Here is a 21,090-nt window from a genome sequence, read left to right as displayed (position 1 = left end):
GGGTTGTTCTACCCTTGCCGTGGCCTTGTCTTCTTCCTCCTCCTTGAGCAGCAGCTTTTCGTCCTCCTTTTAGCTTGATTTGGATGTTTGTGGGTCGATTCCAACCTCTTTGCCACTTCTTAACGTGATTACCTTGGTGGTTTCAAATCCTCCCTTTCGATTTACAACGGTTAAACTAGGTAGTTTGCCTTATTCTCTAAACAATCCTATGAATTCCGCCACTTGCCCTATTTGATTTTTCAATTCACCCACCTCTTTGGCTTGATTTTGTAATCCCTGCGTCAACGAAGTTAGTATTTAAAGAATTTTATCGTTATCCATTGACAAACCTGAATTTGGTTGGGTATATTGTGGTTGAGGTTGTGTTGATGCAAATGGCCTTTGAAATATCCCTGGGGGTGGCTGTCTAAATCCGCCTTGTTGTTGAGTTTGTTGATGCTCCCTCCACTTCATATTTAGGTGATCTTTCGAACCCGGATTGTAAGTATTGGAGTGTGGATCATACCAGCTGATTGTGGCTTTGATACCCAATGGCGTTGGCACTTTCCCATCCCCCATTCTCTATCAATTAAAGGCATTGTGATAGGAGAATATTTATGCAACTTTGTTAGTTTAATTCCTTGCATTTAGTGAGTTAGTTTCCATTTATTATAGTAATTTAAGCTATTTTCGTGTGTTTGTAGGTCCAATTGGCTAAAGTGGCAAGAAAAGGAATTTGGAGCATTTTAGAGCAGTTTTGGGCTTGGAATGGATAGCACATGCATGGAGCAAGGTGGATGGATGAAATTGAAGTTCAAGAAAGGCTAGGAATATGCTAAAAAGTTGAAGAAATTAATTCAAGACTTGGAAGACAAGGAATCAGCTACAAAGAAGGAAACATGAGTCAAACTACCTTATTTTGACTTACTCCATCCCAATCCTTTCCTACTTATGTTCCAGCTGCCAAGAGGATCCCTAATTAATTTAGGACACTTAAATATATGTTTCTAGAAGTCCTAATCCCGTTCCTAAAGGGAGCCGCACCTTTTCCCTTCTAGAATACCCTTTCTTTGCAGCAAATCCCTTTCCCTTTCTCTCTAGGATCTACCGCACCCTTTCTTTCCCTTTTCCTCTTGGATTCTGATTTAATTAGCCTTTTCCCTTGAGGATTTGGAGTCCAAATCTTTCTCAAAACATTTAATTAATGCATTGCCTTTTCTCCCTTTAAATATATGTTTCTGCCGCACCAAAGAGGCCACCATTCATTCATTCAACCATTCCATCCATCCTTCAACACAATTTCGCACCACCTATCCATAATACACCACAACCCAATTTCAGCCACAACCACCCTTATGCCGCAGCTTTGCAAGGAAAGAGAGGATAACTTGGAGTCGTACCTGCCATTCAAGACTTATTGGATTGTTGCAGCGTTTCTAGGTTTATTCAATCTTTTGTTTCAATGTTTAATTTAAGTTTTCTTTGTTTAATTGCGAACATGAGGAGCTAAATTCGTTTTAGCTAGAGGAGAATTCAAAGCTATGAACATATTTGCAATATGAATTGATTACTTCCAGTTGTGATTTCATAAATCGTGAATGCAATTTACTTAACTGTTTGATTCAGAACTTATTCTTGTATGTTGATTAAGGAGGACTACTTAGTTTGCATGCATGAATTTGACGCTAAAATATAAGGAAGTTTCACCTAATTGTTATGAACTTATATTCATAAGTAGTGGAGGTTGCTAGTCATAATCGTGTTAAGTAAATTCCTGGCAGGAGTATTTGTTCATAGTTACGAATGCCTTGTCAATGCTCATGATTTTCACAAAGCTTAATGATCTTCGATTGTATCTCTATTATGTTGTTCATGTAAGGAACTATTGAAGAATAATTTGGTTGCTGATGCGTTGTCCAACCAATTCAAAGACTTAAGGAAAATTGATGTGATAAAAGATAGCACACAAATTAATCCCTCTTTTTGACAATTGTAGTATAGATATAAGTAGGGATCGTTCTAGGCCGGGGATTAGGAGGGATTGCTAATCTAATGAAAATTGACTCAAAGATATAAAAATATGCCTCAAAACACTTAAACAAACTCAAAAGACTCTTAACTAAACTTACATGACTCAAAACAAACTTAAAAGACTCAAAACAACACAAAACAATCAAATAGACTCAAGCTAGACTCTAGGACTCAATTTGGACGAAAATATAATTGCCTTTGACTCAAAATACTCAAAAACACTAATTAGGACAGATTTAACACAACTACATAAAGGGGATTGGGTTTTTGACGAATTTAAGATAAAAACAAGTAACTAAAAGACTTAAATAGGATTTGGACGAATTTGGGAAAAACGATGGATGATTAGATAGCTAGAGGATACTTTTCCACACATGACACATTCAAACAGAAATTGATTTCCAATTGCTTTTTCGATAAATCATGAACCTCAACGCCCCAGATTAATCATGACATCACTAATTAACCCTCAGATTTTCCTTAAGTTATTGGATTGGATGACATCATACGACAACCCAAAGCATTCTTCAAAAGTTCCCTACATGACATCATAATAGAGATACAATCAAAGATCATTACGTTCTATGAAAATCATAAGTATTGACAAAGCACTTGCAACTATGACATCATGATACGCATGCTAGGAATTTACTTAACATGATTGTGAAAACAACCTTAACTACTTGTGAATATAAGTTTGTAACGATTATGTGAAACTCCCTTATATTCTAGCACCAAATTCAAGCATGCAAATTAAGTGTGCACCCTTAATCAACAAACAAGAATAAGTTATCCATCAAACGGTTAAGTAAATTGCATTCACAATTTATGAAGTCACAACTGGAATTAATCAATTCATATTGCAAATATAATCATGGTTTCAAAGTCTCCCCTAGCCGCAACAAAATTAGTTCCTCATGTTTACAACAAAACAAAGAGAATATAAATTAAACATTGAAAACAAAGATTGAATACACCTAGAAACGCTCCAACAATCTAAGTTTGAATGGCCAAAACGTCCAAGGCTTCTCCTCTCTTCTTTCTCCTTCTTTGTTGCGGCACAAGGGTGTTTGGGTATGAATTATGGTGATGGATGGATAGGTTGGATGGTGGTAGAGGGTGGATGATGGCTGAATGAATGGGGAGAATGAGGAATAATTCGAATGAATGTGTATGGATGTCTAGAGTGCCTAATATGTGCGGCAGATTGTGTATATATAGAGGAAGTAAGGTTAAGGCATTAAGTAATTAATTTGGGAAGGTTTTAAGACTCTAAATCTTCCAAGAAAAGGGTCCAAATCAGAATCCCAATTGAAAAATGGAAGGAAAAGGTGCGGCACAATTTTGAGAAAAGGGGAAAGAAGATATATGGCAGATTTTGGAAGAAAAGGGTAAGGATATATGCGGCAAGGACTAGGATAGTGCAAGGGATCTTTGGTTTGTGTCCTAAAATACATAAGGTACCTTCAAAGTTGCTGGAACTTAGGGATATTTAGGATTAGGAAAGGTTAAACCAAAATAGGAAACCTTGGCTTAACTTTCCTACTTTGATTAGGAATCCTTCTTTGACTAGGAATCCTTCTTTGATTAGGAATCCTTCTTTGATTAGGAATCCTTCTTTGATTAGGAATCCTAACATCTTTAAGTCTTCAATTTCGTCCATTCCTTTTGCTCCAAGCATATGATATCCATTCCAAGCCCAATTTTGCTCCAAAATGCACCTTTTTGCTTCCTTAGCCATATGAACCTAAAAACACACGAAAATAGCTTAAACTACTAAAATAACTATGAACTAACAACATAAATGTACAAAAACAAGCTAATTAAGTTGCCTAAATATGCTCCTATCAAAAATCTGAGGGTTAATTAGTGATGTTCACGGTTAATCTGGGGCGTTGAGGTTCATGGTTTATTGGAAAAGCAACTGGAAATCGATTTGTATGCAAATGTGTTATGTGTGGAGAAGGACCCTCTAGCTAGCCAATCACCCACAATTTCCCCCAATTTCGTGCCAAACTTGTTTAAGTCTTTAATCTAATTGTCTTTAATTTAAATTCGTCAAAAACCCAATCCCCTTTACTTTGTTGTGTCAAATTAGTTAGAATCTGTCCAAACTTGTGTTTTTAAGTGTTTTGAGTCAAGTTAAAATCAATTTTCATACAAATCAACCTTTAGTGTCTAGTTTGAGTCTATTTGATTATTTTGTGCTGTTTTGAGTCTCTTTAGTTTGTTTTGAGTTCTTTGAGTCTAGTTAAGTGTTTTTAAGCCTAGTTTTGTGTTTTTGAGTCAGTTTTAAGTAGATTAGCAGTCCCTCCTAATCCCCGGCCTAGAATGATCCCTACTTACATCTTTACTACAATTGTCAATAAGAGGGTTTAATTTGTGTGCTATTATATATCACATCACATTGATCAGAGGGGTGTCCTTGCATAGAGCACACGCCACAAGTACTATTTCCTTGCACTTTTGATCCTTCCACAAGCTGTGACAAAAGAATAGAGAGATTAGCTATTTGAGATTGAAGTTCTGAAATTGAACTTACCTCATTAACTTGTTGTTGCCGTGGGGGGTCTCTTTGTCCAATTCCTTCATATTGTTATGCATTCAAGGCTCAATTTACATATTAAGATCTTTGCATCAACTGGTGTTTTGTCAACCAAAGCACCTCTTACCAAGCATCTAGCATTTGTCTCTCTATTGGAAGAAGTCGTTCGTAGAAATATTGAATTAGAAGATATTCTTTCATTTGTTGTTGAGGGCACGATGCAACGAGAGTCTTGAAACGCTTATAATACGCTGGAAAGGATTCTCCTTGGCCTTGTTGAATTCCACTAATCCTCTTCCTCAAAAGAATGACTCTCGAAGTTGGGAAAAAGTTCTCTAAGAACGCTTTCTTTATTCTTTCCCAAGTGAAGGTTCCAGGTGCCAATTCAAAGAGCCAATCCTTAGCCTTTTCTAAAGGAGAGAATGGAAAGGCTTTCATCTTCAAAATATTGCCATCCACGTTGATTGGTGTCATACTTAAGCATACTACTTCAAATTCCTTAAGATGATTGTTTGGATCTTCCATGGACAACCCATGGTATTTGAGAATGCGATGTAGCAAACTAGACTTCAATTCGAACTCATCGGCCTTGCCTTCAGCTACCCTAGGATATTGAATGCAGATAGGCACGGCATTGTCTAATCCCGAGGCTGAAAGTTCCTTGATTGTTCGATTGTGCACAGTCTTGTTCCTCTTCCAATTCCTCTTTAATTTCAACTTCAGATTCAGATTCGGAACTAGAACTAGGTGAATTGAATTCTGGCTGCTTCCTCTTCCTTCTCAAAGTTTGTTCAAAATCATCGTCAAACTCTAATATTTGCTCACGAACAGGTTGAGAACTTCGAGTCATAAACTAATACCTCAAACAAAGAAAACAAAACAAGACAAAATCAGAAACACAAGAAAAATGAAAACAGAAACAAAGGGGAAGATTAGCAATTTTGCTAATCCCCGGCAACGGTGCCAAAATTTGATGTGGTAGAAACTAACACACAAATTAAACCCTTTATAAGTAGAGATTGTTCTAGGACGGGGTTTAGAAAGGATGCTAATCAACACAAATTAGACTTAAAAACACAAAACTAGACTCTAATAACTCAAAACTGACTAGACTGACTCAAAACATTGCAAAACAAACAAATTGACTCAAAACATGAACTAAAGGGTGATTTGGACGAATTCTAGACTTAACTTGACTCAAAATAGTAACGGGGGACAAGTTTGAACGAATTTTAAAACTAAACTAACACAACACAATGGTGGGGGGTTAGGTTTGGATGAAATTTAAAACTAAAACTAAGTAACTTGCAGAAAACAAACTAATTGATACTAAATTGGGGTGAATAAAGGGGGTGAAAGGCTAGCTAGAGGGTCCTTCTCCACACATGACACATATGCAACACAAATCGATCTCCAATTATTATTCCTATAAACCATGAATGGCAATGCCCGAAGTTAACTGTGAACTGCACAAATTAACCATCAGATTTTCCTAAATTCATTGAATTGGACTCAGTGACGCAATCAAATTATTCTTATCAAGTTCCTTATATGAACTGCATGATAGAGATACATATCAAAGATCATTAAGTTCTATGAAAATCATAAGTATTGACAAGGCATTCATAACTACGAAAAGCATGATACTCTTGCCAAGAATTTACTTAAGACAATCATGACTAGTGATTTCCACTACTTATAAATATAAGTTCATAACTATTAGGTGAAATTCCCTTATATTCTAGCATCAAATTCATGCATGTAAACTAAGTAAGCCTCTTTAATCAACATATAAGAATAAGTTATCAATCAAACAGATAAGTAAATTGCATTCATGATTTATGAAACAATAACTGGATGTAATCAATTTATATCATACATATGTTTATGGCTTTGAATTCACCTCTAGCTAAAATGAAATTAGTTCCACATGTCTATCATAACTGAAAACCAAATTAAAACAAACATTGAACTAAAAACTAAAGATAAAATACACCTAGAAACGCTCCAACAATCCAAAGGCCTTGGATGGCAGGCACGTCTCCAAGCTCTCCTCCCTTGCAAGCTGCGGCACTATGTGCTTATTCTTTGAAAATCAAGCTCTTGTGTGTGGTGTGTTTTTTTTTTTTAATATGTGGCACCTTTGATTGTATTTATAGGCTGAGGGCACGGCACAAAAGTTGTTTTCGAGAAGGATTTGGCACTCCAATCCCACAAGGAAAAGGCTAATTATAAGGCAGAAACCAAGGAGGATAAGGACTAGAATACTCGGCAAGTTCCTAGCATAAAGGATAAGGGTCTATGCGGCACCTTTGTAGGAAAAGGGTGTGGCTTCTAGAACCAAGTTTTTAGGTGTTCTGATCTGAAAATAATTCCCCCTTGCAGCTGGAATTTAGGTAGAATAGGATTAGGATGAGGAAAGATAAGATGAAGCTAGTTTGGATAATGTTTGGATAAGGTTCCTTCCTTTTAGCTGATACCTTATCTTCTATGTCTTGAATTAGTTTCTCCATCTCTTTAGCACATTCCTAGCCTCATTTGAACTTCAAAAACGTCCATCCACCTCGCTTCATGCATGTGTTATCCATTCCAAGTCCAAAACAGCTCTAAAACGATCCAAAATGCCCTTTCTTGCCAACTTTGCCATTTGGACCTACAAACACACGAAAATGGGTTAATTCACTCTAATAAATAGAAACTAACTAAATGCAAAGAAACAAGCTAACGAAGTCGCATAAATATGCTCCTATCAGTTGCTTGCTGTTACTTTGACATCTCTCTCTAGATATATTTAGATAAGAGAAATACACGAAGATTCCATCTGGAGCCAAATCACTGGACAAGTGTTTCGAAGATCTTTAACCAAACCTTTCTGCTGGATTCATTGTCTGCTTTGGATTTTATCAATTGCATCGACCTTTCTTTTTTCTAGGTGAATCAGATCTCAATCTTTTTTTTTCATATTAATGGTTCCCAGCGGCTTATTTGTTAGTAGTGCTATTAAATCTATGTACGTATTGAAACCATACTTAAACACATCACATCACATGGTATGCAAGGATTTTACTAAACAACTAGCTATTAATCAATATTACCCATATTCTTATTCGTAGCGTCGTAATTTTTTATTTTGATGGTAAAATACTTATTTCTGCATTAAAAATAAAATTTCTGCAAAAATGGCCAAGGACAGATTGAACTGATTCTGCCAACATGGTCAGGAGTCAGTTGAACTGATTATGAAAAAATGGTCGAGGACGGGTTGAATTGATTCTGCAAAAATAGTCGATGAGGGTTGAACTAATTCTCCAAAAATGGTCGATGACGACTTAAATTGATTCTGTAAAAATGGTTGAAAACAGGTTGAACTGATTCTACAAAAATGATCAATGACTAGTTGAACTGATTCTACAAAAATGATCAAACACGAGTTGAATTGATTCTACAAATTAGTCAAAGACGGGCTGAACTGATTCTGCAAAAAAATTGAGAATGGGTTGAACTGATTCTATAAAGATAGTCGAGGACAGGTTAAACTGATTCTGCAGAAATAGTCGAGGATGTGTTGAGTTTATGACACATATTAATTTTGTTGGAGTTATGAGGGTTGAGTTCTATTAACAGCCCTAAAGCCTTAAGGGTATGATTGGTATTTTAAAACATTGTTTCCATGTTTTTGGGTTTAGGGTTTCCGGTCAAGGACGGGTTGACCTGATTCTGTAAAAATAGTTAAAGATGTGTTGAGTTTATGACACATATTAATTTTGTTGGAGTTATGAGGTTTGAGTTCTATTAACAGCCCTCAAGCCTTAAGGGTATAGCTGGTATTTTAAAAACATTGTTTCCATGTTTTTGGGCTGGGCTTTAGTTGTTTTTATGTTTCTGTCTCTTCCTGATATGTTTAAAAACTAGTAGAGTTCCTTAAAATATAATGAAAGTTTTTGTCTCTGTATATAAAGTTCCCTATCTATTATATCTATTGTATTTTATAGTAAATTTTTTTAGTAGTATAAAAAATTAAAATCATAAAAATAACTTTTTTCTTATTGTGTCAAAACAGGTTACCCATGTGTCACTCTTGTGTAAACCTGTTAAAACCCGTTATTAATGGGTTCTCATTGTTTGATCCGATAACGACCCAATTAGTTATCGTGTTGACCCGAAATCTATTATTTTCGTGTCATTTACGTGTCATCTTAACAATTCGTGTAAGAAATTGCCATGGTCTAATAGGAACTGGATTTTGGGTTCAAGATTTTTGGACTGAAACTTGAGATTTTTGGGCTGTGGGCTACAATTTGGGCTTTTGGCCTGAAACTTTGTTGACCAATTTTATATCAATTGAAGTTTAGGCTTTTTACCTCGTACCAATTGAAATATCAATTCATTCATACCAAGTCAAATTGACGTTCCGAAGTACCAAACTACTTAATTTCATACTTATATTTCTAATATAGTCTACTATCAAATTACTTAAATTCAAAATTCAATATGCATGCAACCAAAATAAATATATTAATTTAGGTTCGTGATGTGATAAATAATAGCACTCAAATTAAACCCTCTTTTTGTCAATTGTAGTAAAGATATAAGTAGGGATCGTTCTAGGCCGGGGATTAGGAGGGATTGCTAATCTAATGAAAACTGACTCAAAGATACAAAAATATGCTTAAAAACACTTAAACAAACTCAAATACGCTTAACTAAACTTATATGACTCAAAACAAACTTAAAAAACTCAAAACAACACAAAATAATCAAATAGACTCAAACTAGACTCTAGGACTCAATTTGGACGAAAATAGAATTGGTTTTGACTCAAAATACTCAAAAACACACAATAGGACATATTTGACTCAACAAAATAAAGGGGATTGGGTTTTTGACGAATTTAAGATAAAAACAAGTAATTAAAAGATTTAAATAAGATTTGGACGAATTTGGGAAAAACTATGGATGATTAGCTAGCTAGAGGATTCTTTTCCACACATGATACATTCAAATACAAATTGATTTCCAGTTGCTTTTTCGATAAACCATGAACCTCAACACCCCAGATTAACCGTGACATCACTAATTAACCCTCAGATTCTCCTTTAGTTATTGGATTGGATGACATCATTCGACAACCCAAAGCATTCTTCAAAAGTTCCCTACATGACATCATAATAGAGATACGATCAAAAATCATTACATTCTATGAAAATCATAAGTATTGACAAAGCACTTGTAACTATGACATCATGATACTCATGCTAGGAATTTACTTAACATGATTGTGAAAACAACCTTAACTACTTGCGAATATAAGTTTCTAAACATTATGTGAAACTCCCTTATATTCTAGCACCAAATTCAAGCATGCAAATTAAGTAGGCCTCCGTAATCAACATACAAGAATAAGTTATCCATCAAACGGTTAAGTAAATTGCATTCACAATTTATGAAATCACAACTGGAATTAATCAATTCATATCATAAACATAATCATGGTTTCAAAGCCTCCCCTAGCTAAAACGGGTTTAGCCTCTCATGTTCACAACAAGACAAAGAAAACTTGAATTAAACATTGAAAACAAAAGATAGATTACACCTAAAAATGTTCCAACACTCCAACTTGAATGCACAAACATCCAAGGCTTCTTCTTCTCCTCTTCTTCCTTGCTATGCTGCGGCACAAGAGTTTAGGGGTGATTTTGGATGGATTTATGGGTTAAGAATGGATTTAGGTTAGTAGGAGAAGTGCGGCAAGGGATAGGAATGGTGTATGAGTGTTTTGTTGAAGGTATGAAAGTATGGAATTGGTGGAAGTATGGATGAAGGTTGCGGCAAAGGATGGTGTGATTGAATGAAGGATGGCAGATTGTATGAGTGAGTAAATAGGGTTCTCTATGGGTGCGGCATTGACTATTTATTTGAATGAAAGGATCTTAGCTTTTATTGAATGGGTTGTGATGCGAAATTTATACGCACACAAATTAAACCCTCTTTTCGTCAAATTGTAGTATATGTATAAGTAGGGATCGTTCTGGACCGGGGATTATGAGGGATTGTTAATCACTTGGATTTGACTAAAAAAAAAACACAAAATAAAATACTATACTAGACTCAAATATTGCAAAACTAAACTTTAAAACACTAAAACAAACCAAAAGATTCAAACAAGTTCAAAAGACTCAAAACTCTTAAAAACACAAACTAAATTGATTTCTAACTAAAATGAACATTAAAGCAAAAGGGGGATTGAGGTTTTACGAAATTTGAAATAACGAAACAAGTTAATAAACTAGACAGAATGTAAATATGAAATTTATGGATGAATGCTAGCTAAGGGGTTCATCTCCATACATGTTATACTTGCATAATAAAACGATTTCCAATTGCATTTCAATAAATCATTAATTCTCAACACTCCAAGTTAATTAGGTCCGCTTAAATTAACCGTCAAGTTTTCCTTACGTTAATGAATTGGATGATTGCATACGACAACCCAAAGCATTCCTCACAAGTTCCCTACATGAATTGCATAATAGAGATACAAGCAAGAATCATTAAGTTCTTTGAAAACTATAAGTGTTGACGAGGCATTCGTTACTATGATTGCATGAAACTTATGCCAAGAATTCGTTTAACGCGATTGTTTATAAGCAACCTCCACTACTTGTGAATATAAGTTCATAACGATTAGGTGAAATTCACTTATATTCTAGCGTCAAATTCATGCATGAAAATTAAGTGTGCACTCTCAATAAACATACATAAATAGGTTATCAATAAAACAGTTAAACAAATTGAATTCACAACTTATGAAACGTAATTAGAAGTAATCAAATCAAAATGCAAGCATAAACATATATTTCGAATCACCCCCTAGCTAAAGGGGGGTTTAGTTCCTCATACAAAACAAAGAGAATTGAAATTAAACATTGAAATCAAAGAAACGCCTAAACATTCCAACAACTCAAACTTGAATTGTATGAACGTTTAGGCTCTCTTCTCTTCCTCTTTATTGTAGCATAAGGTCTAGGGATAATTGGTTTAGGGGATGGAAGTGTGGAATGGAAGAGGAGTGGTGGAGAAGTGGAAGGGGAATGGAAAAATGGTGTTTGGATTATAAGGGGAGAGATGGGAAGCTCACGGCTAGGGAAGGTTAAATGTGTTTGTAATGTGTTGTGTATGAAATGAGATGGAGATGGTTTTGAATGAATGAATGCAAGGGTATTTATAGGAGTAGTGGAGGGAACATATGGCTATGTCATTTGTAGGTGAAGTAAGTGTGTGAGGTTGGTGAAGTAAGTGGATGTTGTAGGTGAAGTAGGTGGATGTTGTAGGTGAAGTGGGTGGATGTTGTAGGTGAAGTGGGTGGATGTTGTAGGTGAAGTAGGTGGATGTTGTAGGTGAAGTGGGTGGATGTTGTAGGTGAAGTACATGTGTTTAAATGTGTAGATGATTATGAGTGATAAGTGATAAGTGTATGATATGTTAAGTGATAAGTGAATGATTATGATAAGTGATAAATGAATGTATGATATGATAAGTGGTGAATGATATGTGGTGAATGATAAGTGGTAAGTGATATGTGATAAGTGATATGTGGTGTGTGATAAGTGATAGTGTGGAATGTTGGAATGTTATGCACGGCTAAGGATAAAGGAAAGGTTTAAATGTCCTAAAACTAAAGGGAACAAGGTTCCAACACTTTGGTCTTTAATTAGGTCTTCAATTTCGTCCAACACTTTGGCTTCAAGCATAAGCTATCCGTCCTTAGCCCAAAAGTGCTCCAAAAGTCTCCAAAATGCATCTTTTTGCTCCTTTAGCCCTTTGGACCTACAAACACACGAAAATAGCTTAAAGTACTAAAATAACTAAAGAAACATAACGTAAATGCACGAGAACAAGCTATTTAAGTCGCATGAATATGCTCCTATCAAATACCCCCACACTTATCTTTTGCTAGTCCTCGAGCAAAACAAAACAAAAGAACACGAAACTAGACAAAACGAACAAAACACAACCTACACCTTCCAACAATCGTCTCACGGATTTCCAATGCACAAGACAAGTTAAAAATCATTATTCCCATAGATTTTAGTCATCTTCACACTTGAATACATTCTTAATCATAGTCACCACATACTATTTCACAATTAAGCATTTAAAACCATGTTTTGAATGTAGTAACATGCCTTAGAGAATTTGCTCAAATCCTTACAAGATATGCTCTCGTTTTTCACACAGATTTTCTGACTACACACCCTAAACTAGTTATATATGAGAAGATTGATGTAATCATAAAAACAAACACTCACATATATGTATTTCAAAGGAAGCAATTTCTGGAGTTAATAAGCATGTTTAGATATGATCTCATGAATGGAATGCTACTACTTAGACGCGAGAACCAGTGACACCATAAGCTCATACCAAGTTCAAACTCCACAATTGAAATACATAACACTCAATATAGAAGTCAAAGGGTAGTAACGGGGCTAGGGTATTGGCTAACAATGAAAGGTGAAGGATAAACAAACATTCTTAAAGCAATAGTGAGCAAAGTATTGAATTAGGCACTTAGAATTCCCTTAAGAACGCAGAAGTCAACTTTGAACACCCAAGGGAAAATCAAACAAAACTTAGGGCCATATTCAACTTTTTGGACCCTTTCTTCAACCATCAACGCTCGTGAGTTCATTCTTTCTTATTTTCACTCCTTTTTTTTTTTTTTTTTTTTTTTTTTTTTTCTTTTCTTCTTTTTCTTTTGAATCTCAAAACATACATATAAACGTAAGAACAAACTTTTACTCCCCCACACTCATTTTCTTGCATAATGTAACTCAAAAGGAATTCATTTAAGTCATGCTCACTAAACTTTAAGAACAAGGGTATAGGAAAGTCCTACTCTAAGCTAGGTAAGGGGTGATGTGGGTAAACAAGGAATAAAGGCAAAACGAGGCTCAACGGGGTTAAAACTTACAACATATACGAAGTATGGGAAGTAAGGCTATTTGGCTATGGTGGTGGTCACTACACAACTTCTTCTTGAATATGTGTTATGCAAATCAATAACATGCTTTGAATGAAATGGGCATGAGTTCTAGCATTTGGAACTATATGATGAAACGCCTTCTAAGTAGTAACCAAGCAAAGAATAATGAGATCATGCAACGACTTTAGAAAACAAGAAATCACAGATTATACTCTCCAAAGAACGTTATAGGCTCAAGTCTCTCAGGGTTGTAGCGTTTGTTTGAGTTCCTTCCTTCAAGCATGTTACAAAAACGAATTTTTTTCTTTTATGATTGCATGTGAAGTCATACATTATAACCATAACCAAGCATATACCAAGAGTAAATCAAACTTTTCTCTATGTTTATAACTCTTCCTAACCGTCATGCAATTATAAACCAAATCCTTATCATTGTGTTGGAAGGTACCCTAAGACACAAACACACAAAAACGACTCTTAAAACAACTCTTTTTGGGTTTTTCAAAACAATTTTTCAAATTTTTATGGGATTTTCGAATTATAAAACAAAACACACTAAAACACTCTAAAACAACTTAAAAATACCTTAAAACAGCAAGGAACAACATTTGAAGTTATGGGTGATAAAATCCCACGAATTTGCATTAAATATACTTAGTTACCCCCCCCCCCCCCCATACTTAAATCAAACATTGTCCTCAATGTTTTAAGCATATGGTTCACACAAAACATAAGTAAACACACAAAAAGCAACTAAACATACTAAACATGGCAGAATGTAATTAACAAAGAGAAGAGTTTAGGGACGCAAATCTAGTTATGGAGTGTAAATTCCCTCTTCTCTTTGGTGATTGCATTGAGGCTTTGATCTTTGTGATTCCACAGGCTTACTCTTGAACTGGTTTCTGCCCATCGTTGATTTTCCTTTGTGCTACTTCTTGAACTGGGCAGCAGGATGGTTCTTTTGGTTTCCCCCGAAGGTCTGAGCTTCCTCCTGTTATCTGTTTCTTTGTTCAATCTTTGCAGGAGTGGTCCCTTCTCTGGAAGTGTATCAACCGTTGAAGATGACTACTCGAGAGCAACGCTAGGTAAGCAATCAGGAATAGATTCCAGGCAGTTGGCTCCAGATCGGAAGACTGACTCCAAGTGCCGGCTGATTGCTTCTTTTACTTTGCCATGCAAGTAAGAACAAGGACAAAGAAAAAGACAGGGAAAGAGCATGATATGAGATACTTTTGCTTTTGACCTTGATGATATGAGATACCTTTGCTTTGAAGAAGTGGTGAATGAATCAGCACATGCTTCAATCCGCCGTTTCCTCTTGGGTCATATGTACTCCAGGCATCTGGTATCATCTTTGGGGAAGAAGAAAGAATTGAGTATTTTGAAAGGCTTTGCTGGGAGTGCGCCCTCAGAGGTGAGGGAGAGTTGGGCATTTTCTTCAGGTTTGCCCTGCCATAAAAGACGAAGGTCGACATATATAGAGATAATATCAAGTGGTGGTACTTTTTACCCTTGTCGACAAATGTTTTGATCCCGCAAATCCGGCTCTTTGAAATAGTGGCGCCTCTTCGATCTTTGAATACGCCTCTTCGATTTCTGAGCAGGCGCCCCTTCGATTTCTGAACGACGCCCCTTCGCTTTCTGAACGACACGTGGTAGTGCAGATGTGGCTCATTTTGACAAAGCTGCACGCGTCTTCTGAAAAGCAAAGAAAGCGTCACCGAACTTTGCGCTTGTCGGCTAAAGATGTGTAGATGCGATGATGGCCTCCATGTGTTTTCAGCTTTGTCAGAAATCTTTTGACAAAGTTGAACGCGTTTTCTTGAAAAGCCGAGGGAGTGTCGCCTAAATTACGCCGGAAAATCCGGCTCTTTGAATCGGTGGACGCGTCGTCTTGGCTTTTTATAGAGGTATCAATCACCCCAACACACACACTCTGAAGATTTCCCATTCCTGAAACTCGACTCCGGCCCTTTGTGAAATTTTAACTCCATCCACCCCTTCTCTTTGAACACTTTTGAAAAAAAATGGCAAACTCATCGAACCTTAGCTTAGATTTGAGTCTCAGCAGCGATCCGGTTGCGCCCCGTCAAGGTAATGTATGGCGCCCTTCTTTTTTATCTTCTAACGGTCCTCTTTCAGGTGAAGACTCTGTGATGCAGGACGCCACAATAGCTACAATAGTAGCTAAAAACCTCCTCACTCCAAAAGATAGTAGGCTGCTGTCAGGACGGTCCGATGAGTTGGCCGTTCAAGAGTCCCTCGCACTTAGTGTTCAGTGTGCGAGTTCTGTGTCCAACATGGGCCAACGCCTGCTTGCTCGGTCCCGCCAAGTGGAATCGTTGATGGCCGAGGTGGAAAGACTTAAGCAAGAGATCCAGCAGCTTAAGTATGAGAATAGAAGTTTGCATGTGCTTGCAAATAACTATTCATCGGGGATGAAGAGGAAGCTTGATGAGCTGCAAGAATCTGAGGGTCGAATTCACAGTGACCGTCAAAGGCTTGCGTCTTATCTCCAGAGGCACCTTTTTCCTGGGTCATCCAGCGCTTGGCCAAGTATTAAGGCCTGGAATGCTCTAGCTCCGATGCCTCCCGCTCCGATGGCTTCCGCTCCGATGCCTCCCGCTTCTATGCCTTCCGCTTCTGCGCCTCGTAGTGGGGCTTCACGCAAACAACCTTTGTGAAGCTCCACCTTTCTCCATGTTTAGTATCTTTCTTTCTCTCTTTTTTTTTTATTTTTTTTATTTTTTTTTTATTAACATAAATAAAATCAAACGGCATGGAATTGGTCCTTGAATGGAAGGTGATACTTGAAGTGAACCGGCAATGGTTTGAATTCTAGTGTAGGTGCCTGATTCATAAAAAACAGCAAGTTAGTATAAAATGTAAAGGAATTTGAAAAAAACTTACTTGTTTTGTCCGACAAGAACTCAATGACAAACACCACTCCTTTGAAAGTTTCAGGGATATTGGACTTGGCCAGATTGCAAGTGATGGTTATGACTTGTCCAATGTCATCAAATTTAACTTCTTTGGATTTTGTGGTTTCAAGAACGTCCTCTTTGATGAATTCATGACATTCCCTACTTGTCACCTTTGAAAGGGCTTCCAAGATGTCTTTTTCACCTTCTTCTTCCTTGGAAGTCATGAATCTGCAAGGAATAGGGATACTTGTTGGAACGGGGTTAAAAATAATGAAATTTGGAACAACCATACCTGTATTAGATGGCATAGGAGCAATAGGTGCCTCCGGTAAAGGTGTTTCCACCCTTTCCGTGGGTTGGGTGTATTTCTCTTCCTTGTGATTTGATTTTGATGGTTGAGGGTCCGTTCCAACCTCCTTGTCACTTCTCAACATGATAGCATTGGTGTTTTCAAATTCTCCCTTCTGATTTGCAATGGTTGAACTAGGGAGTTCGCCTTGGTCTCGAAACTGTCCTACGAACTCCGCGATCTGCCCAATTTGCTTATCCAAGTGGTCCAACCTTTGTGGTGGCTGCATAGGCGTTGAATAGAACTCCTCATATGGCTGCCAATATCCTTCTTGTTGAGCCTCATTGTCTTGATTTTGTGAGCCCTGCACCAAACAAATTAATTCATTAAGCTTTTGATTATAATCTATTGACGAACTTGAGTTTGGTTGGGCATATTGAATATGAGGTTGTGGTGGCTGCCAATATCCTCCTTGTTGAGCATTTTGAGGTTCCCACCACATAGAGTTTGAATGATCACTCCAATCCGAATTGTAAGTATTGGAAAACACGTTATTCCTTGATTGAAGATTAGATATATCAACTCTTTGCATTTGGGACCTTTCCATGAGCTGTGACAAAAGAGAAGCGTTATCAAGTGCCATGTTGTTCTTAACAAACAAAACACAAATAAAAACTAAATCTAAAAGACAATACAGAAACAAACAATCCAAGGGATTAGCAAATTTTCTAATCCCCGGCAACGGCGCCAAAATTTGATGCGAAATTTATACGCACACAAATTAAACCCTCTTTTCGTCAAATTGTAGTATATGTATAAGTATGGATCGTTCTGGACCGGGGATTATGAGGGATTGTTAATCACTTGGATTTGACTAAAAAAAAAACACAAAATAAAATACTATACTAGACTCAAATATTGCAAAACTAAACTTTAAAACACTAAAACAAACCAAAAGATTCAAACAAGTTCAAAAGACTCAAAACTCTTAAAAACACAAACTAAATTGATTTCTAACTAAAATGAACATTAAAGCAAAAGGGGGATTGAGGTTTTACGAAATTTGAAATAACGAAACAAGTTAATAAACTAGACAGAATGTAAATATGAAATTTATGGATGAATGCTAGCTAAGGGGTTCATCTCCATACATGTTATACTTGCATAATAAAACGATTTCCAATTGCATTTCAATAAATCATTAATTCTCAACACTCCAAGTTAATTAGGTCCGCTTAAATTAACCGTCAAGTTTTCCTTACGTTAATGAATTGGATGATTGCATACGACAACCCAAAGCATTCCTCACAAGTTCCCTACATGAATTGCATAATAGAGATACAAGCAAGAATCATTAAGTTCTTTGAAAACTATAAGTGTTGACGAGGCATTCGTTACTATGATTGCATGAAACTTATGCCAAGAATTCGTTTAACGCGATTGTTTATAAGCAACCTCCACTACTTGTGAATATAAGTTCATAACGATTAGGTGAAATTCACTTATATTCTAGCGTCAAATTCATGCATGAAAATTAAGTGTGCACTCTCAATAAACATACATAAATAGGTTATCAATAAAACAGTTAAACAAATTGAATTCACAACTTATGAAACGTAATTAGAAGTAATCAAATCAAAATGCAAGCATAAACATATATTTCGAATCACCCCCTAGCTAAAGGGGGGTTTAGTTCCTCATACAAAACAAAGAGAATTGAAATTAAACATTGAAATCAAAGAAACGCCTAAACATTCCAACAACTCAAACTTGAATTGTATGAACGTTTAGGCTCTCTTCTCTTCCTCTTTATTGTAGCATAAGGTCTAGGGATAATTGGTTTGGGGGATGGAAGTGTGGAATGGAAGAGGAGTGGTGGAGAAGTGGAAGGGGAATGGAAAAATGGTGTTTGGATTATAAGGGGAGAGATGGGAAGCTCACGGCTAGGGAAGGTTAAATGTGTTTGTAATGTGTTGTGTATGAAATGAGATGGAGATGGTTTTGAATGAATGAATGCAAGGGTATTTATAGGAGTAGTGGAGGGAACATATGGCTATGTCATTTGTAGGTGAAGTAAGTGTGTGAGGTTGGTGAAGTAAGTGGATGTTGTAGGTGAAGTAGGTGGATGTTGTAGGTGAAGTGGGTGGATGTTGTAGGTGAAGTACATGTGTTTAAATGTGTAGATGATTATGAGTGATAAGTGATAAGTGTATGATATGTTAAGTGATAAGTGAATGATTATGATAAGTGATAAATGAATGTATGATATGATAAGTGGTGAATGATATGTGGTGAATGATAAGTGGTAAGTGATATGTGATAAGTGATATGTGGTGTGTGATGAGTGATAGTGTGGAATGTTGGAATGTTATGCACGGCTAAGGATAAAGGAAAGGTTTAAATGTCCTAAAACTAAAGGGAACAAGGTTCCAACACTTTGGTCTTTAATTAGGTCTTCAATTTCGTCCAACACTTTGGCTTCAAGCATAAGCTATCCGTCCTTAGCCCAAAAGTGCTCCAAAAGTCTCCAAAATGCATCTTTTTGCTCCTTTAGCCCTTTGGACCTACAAACACACGAAAATAGCTTAAAGTACTAAAATAACTAAAGAAACATAACGTAAATGCACGAGAACAAGCTATTTAAGTCGCATGAATATGCTCCTATCAGGTTGGGAAAGAAATAAACCCCAAATCCATAAAGAAAAGGAGACATAAAGTCAGAAATCAAAGGGAAAAAGGGAAGGAAACTTGCGGCCAAAAAGAGTAGGAAAGGGAATGTGTTTTAAGGCTGAAATAAAGCAAGGATTTAGGAAAGAATAGGTATGTGAGGTGCGGCATTGAATAGGGTGAAAGAGGAATGTGATCTTGTGATACAAAATAGGGAATAACCACTCCCCTTACACGGCAAGGAAAGGGCAAGCTTATGGAAGGCACGGCAAGGACAATAAGGATGCAAGGAAGGTTTAGTTTGTGTCCTAAAATGCATAAGAGTCCTCAATGTTGCTAGAACTTAGGGGCTTTTAGGATTAGGAAAGGTCAAACCAAAATAGGAAACCTTGGCTTAACTTTCCTACTTCAAGTAGGAAACCTTCTTTGACTAGGAAACCTTCTTTGATTAGGAATCCTTCTTTGATTAGGAATCCTAACATCTTTAGGTCTTCAATTTCGTCCATCCCTTTTGCTCCAAGCATATGCTATCCATTCCAAGTCCAATTTTCCTTCAAAAGGCTCCAAAATGCATCTTCTTGCTACCTTAGCCATATGAACCTATAAACACAAGAAAATAACTTAAAATACTAAAATAACTATGAACTAACAACATAAATGTAAGAAAACAAGCTAATTAAGTCGTCTAAATATGCTCCTATCAGTTTGGTTTGGCAATTTGGGATTCCCGAACCATTGAATATGTAATTCCGAATCCTATACCAAAAGGTTCGGGATCAATTCGGTATGGAGTCCTGAAAAGTATTATTGGTTTGGAAATTTTTCGGCATAGGATCGGAATTTTTTTGTTTAGTTGTGAGATTTTCAGGAAAAATATCTACCCTAAATACTAGGCCACCACATACGAAAAAGAGAGTTATAAATCGACAAAAGGGTAGTCTCAGTCCTGAGTTAACGTCATTTAATTATATGTTGAAAGCATTGCAATTGTTGTTGTACAGTCATAATTAGCAGGACTTGGTGCTTCGCAGAGTTCTGTTTTCTTGAACGAATTCTTGTTCATCCTGTTATCTCTTCACTGAAACACTAACCAATTGTTGGGTTTGGCGCTACCTTTGTTGCCATTATGTTTATCGTGCTTACAAAAAAGAGAGCATAATATACATAAGTACTTCACTTGTTTATCTTGCGATGCGGTTCGATTTTGGTGTGGTTTCAAAAGGTCAAAACGGAAACCAAACCGTTTTCCTTCACTTCGGTTAGGTTTCAAACCGAAACCATTTCAAAAACTGCAACACCGAATTGTTCGGTGCGATCCGATTTAGTTCGTGTTTCAAATTCGGTGTTCGGTTCCAAGTGCCCACTCCTACTTGAGGGTATTATAACCTTTCAATTGGTGTGTGAAGAGGAAACCATTGTACCAAATGAACATCCATGGGATTAGGACTTCGGTGGGGAAGACAGCCGGGAAGGCTTGATTCCCGACTCTTTCGTTTTAAATTATGTTTAAACTGTTCAATTAATTTTTAAAATTTTGAATAGCTACATATTGTTAGTGCATATTGATTGTAATTGGCATTTTCCTAGCCTAAACCTTTTCTGTATAAGTTGAGTTTTAGTTATTAGGATTGGTTTTACTCAAGCTATTAGATGTTAGGATTCGTTC

The sequence above is a fragment of the Pyrus communis genome, chromosome 9, assembly GCF_963583255.1.
Source record: "Pyrus communis chromosome 9, drPyrComm1.1, whole genome shotgun sequence".
NCBI classification, from domain to species: domain Eukaryota; kingdom Viridiplantae; phylum Streptophyta; class Magnoliopsida; order Rosales; family Rosaceae; genus Pyrus; species Pyrus communis.
This window is presented reverse-complemented; position numbering follows the sequence as displayed.